The following is a 3,334-nucleotide window of genomic DNA, read 5'->3' on the forward strand; positions in this document are numbered from 1 at the left end:
CTGTTGAATACCCAGAAACCTGGGAATGTTGTTGTTGTTGTTGTTCTTGTAGCAGTGCTTCGCCCCATCAAATTGTCATCAATATCCTCTAACGGGAGTCCAAGGAAATTTGCTGTTTCAACAGGGGTGGATCATAATGAGAGGGGTATTAGAGGCAGTGGTTCCACAATACAGTTAAAGGGATGGTTGGTGTCATGTGGGGACATATTGCAAGCAGGACATATGTTTTGTAAGAGTTTAACCTATACAGTATCCAGATCGAAGTTGAGCTAGAGTGACTCGCGTTTCCCTAAGGAGTGTGCGTTCCTCTTTTTCGTTCTAGATAACCGAGTCAAAGGCTTTTGACAAATTATGCACCACGACTACTATCTTTCTTTCCTTGCCATAAATTCATAAAGCCAAGAAAGTGAAGTGTTTAAAATGATTGCAAGAGGGTGATACAAAAGTAAGCATTGGTTCCACGATGACGTAGTTTATAAGTCCGGCACTGACTCGCGTTTGGGGCGTCCCCATTCAGCGTGCTAAAAGTCATATTATCTGCAAGTTCACTCACTTGCTGACGTCTACACAAAACATCCTGTCAAAGATATACCCAGAATAGTTGTTGTTATAGCGAAAAATCAACCATCCTCCGTCTTTTGCGGGATATTAACCAGCTAAGCCCAGGCAGTATCATGACATTCCTGTAACCGATTCAAATTGACCATCGTAACTTCTTCGTATCTATATTTTCATGTTCTCTGTATATAAAGCTACGCAGCAGATGGAGGAGGTAAAAGACGTCATACACGAATAAATTCGGAACTCTTATTGTACAGTTAATAATTTAGGTTTTATTACATAAAAAGTAATAATCAGATGTAGAACAATACCACAAAAACAACACATACAAAAACTTTACTAGGTTCATAAGCTTAATCACGTAACTTTTCAACAATTTGTTTGTATGCGTTCTCTTCTTTTTCATATTCCTCATGCAATTGCTCCATACGTTGACTTGGTGTAGGTAAACGCGCTCTCAACCATTCCGTATCCACTTTAGCTTTTTCCATTTTCTTAATATCATTTATATGTTTATAATAAATTGCGTTTAACCGACGCTTTACATCTAAACGATAAGCATGATAATCGTCCTTATCATAAATGTTTGTATAATATATTCGAAGTATTTCATAAACCCGGCGACACTGACGTGGATTTAGCTGGAAAGAGATGAGCATCAGTTTAACAGGTGGTTTTTAATAGTTATTAGTTAAATTAGTTTACCTTGTACGTTTCGCGTGCCTCATGAACCATTTCTTTGTTAAATCCTTTTTTGATGACATCACTTCCAAAACTTTTTAGACCCATACACAGACGAGTATCAATATAGTTGCGTAAACGCTGAAAATCCCCCGATGGATCTTCCACTGCCATATCAATGACATTAATGATTGGTAAGTAATGTTTATAGACAGTTTCAATGAATTTTGTGCCAAATTGACTAATGCGCGGTCGTATGTGTTGAGGATATGCGTAGTACTCATTTACAGTGGTGTAGCCAGTGGTTGCAGACAGATAATCACCATTATCATTTTTATACTTTTCATAGCTGTAGGAATATAAAAATTGATATAAGTTACTTATTGAAAGTAGCATATTTAGTCAACATACCATACAAAGAAGCTCCATTGCGGATCATCAACATCAATATAGGATGATGCATCAACGAACCATAATTTAAATGTCTACAAACGACTGAAGAATTTTAAGAATGCCGGCACCTTATAGTCACAATCATATAGTTCGAAGAAGTGCTCTTGTCCGTCTTCATCAGTAACACTGTGTTCGGTTATTTTTTCACCAAATGGTTGAAACTTATCTGCTTTATCTAGTGTTTTCAAAAACTCATCCATATTAACAAAAAAAACAGCCATCAGGTAATTTTTCCGCTATCGGTCGCACAACTACATCAGCCTTTATATCTCCGCCTGATAGTTCATCAACTCGACTGTCATATTCAATGCCAATATAAATATGTAGAGGACCAGCAGTGTATAAAATACGCACACATAAACCTTTATATCCGAATATGCTTTCAGATTCACCAAATATTTGATGTGCCATCATGGGATGAAATACAAGGCTGTCATCTTCCAAATCTTGTTTGCGGCGTACTTGAATATGCGAAATATATAACTTTCGTGCTGTTTATGTTAAATATTTTGTGTAATGCGGATGACTTACTTAATTTAAATTTCACAGCTTGGACTGCATCCAGTACGAGGTCCACATATTCGTGTATACCTTTTAATTCGTTTGTAGGAGTCTCGCAAACCCTTCCACCGCTTTTTGCATTATTCCTATACATTTTAAATTGAAATTTACACCACATGAAGAAATAAATCTCAAATATGTATACTAACCTTCACTTTGCATAGCAGAGGAGACCTGCCTCCATGCCAATTCCTTTTTCTTTATGTTTTTATAGTCCTCCAAGCCCAGATTATATATAATGGGCATTTTCCGCACCTCTTCAATTAATTTTTCATCTATATCCATATTTAATTTGTTGAAATTTTAGCAATCTATGTATGTAATTCAAGTTTATGAAGAAACAATTTTTTCATACTTTTTCAGGTAATTGTTTGCTTTAGGGTACAACTGCTAAAACTCGTCCAAAAATATCGGGAGAGGTGGCAAAGGACGCATTTTGGACCCAGGATCAAGAATCCGAAAGCGGAAATTAAAAATTTTATTTCTGTGAAAAGATATTGCCAAAAAACCGAAAAATGGCTCCGTATCACTCCGAAACCGCGGGGGGGATCCATAGTATTTTTGCGCAGAACGCCTTTCTGCATTGGCGGCCTTCGGCCACGCTTATAAAAAATTACCCTGGGTGGGTCCAACACCGGTTTGGAGACCAAAACTATATCCGCGCAAAACACTTTTACCCACAGTTTTTCTTGTGGGTACCACAAAATCATCAAAATCACAACAACCACATGAAAATTTTCGGTTTTGTTTGCAAATGTCTCCGAAAAGAAATAAAATGTGTGATTTCCACTTTCGGATTCGTGCTCCAGGGATCAAGAAGCGTCTTTTGACACCTCTCCCGATATTTTTGGACGAGTTTTAGTAGTTGTACCCTAAAGTAAACAATTACCTTTTTTCAGTCGAAGATTTTTCTTACCAATAATTTAAACTGTTTCTGTATCGCTTAATATAATGTCAAATAAGCTATTATTATTATAAAACCGTAAGATTATAATTAATTTTATTATTTTACCAATTTTACCCAAGAAAAACTTTCAATAAACACGCGCGAAATTATTTGTCAGAAAAGTTAAGAAGA

At 36.4% G+C, this 3,334-nt stretch overlaps 1 pseudogene; it reads right to left on the reverse strand.

The window, feature by feature from the left end:
* Positions 1-906: 906 nt before the first annotated feature.
* On the reverse strand, positions 907-2,541 carry LOC137245947 (histone acetyltransferase type B catalytic subunit-like; annotated as a pseudogene).
* Between the last annotated feature and the right edge of the window lie 793 nt (positions 2,542-3,334).

Source organism: Eurosta solidaginis, chromosome 3, assembly GCF_040869045.1.
Source record: "Eurosta solidaginis isolate ZX-2024a chromosome 3, ASM4086904v1, whole genome shotgun sequence".
Classification (NCBI taxonomy): Eukaryota; Metazoa; Arthropoda; class Insecta; order Diptera; family Tephritidae; genus Eurosta; species Eurosta solidaginis.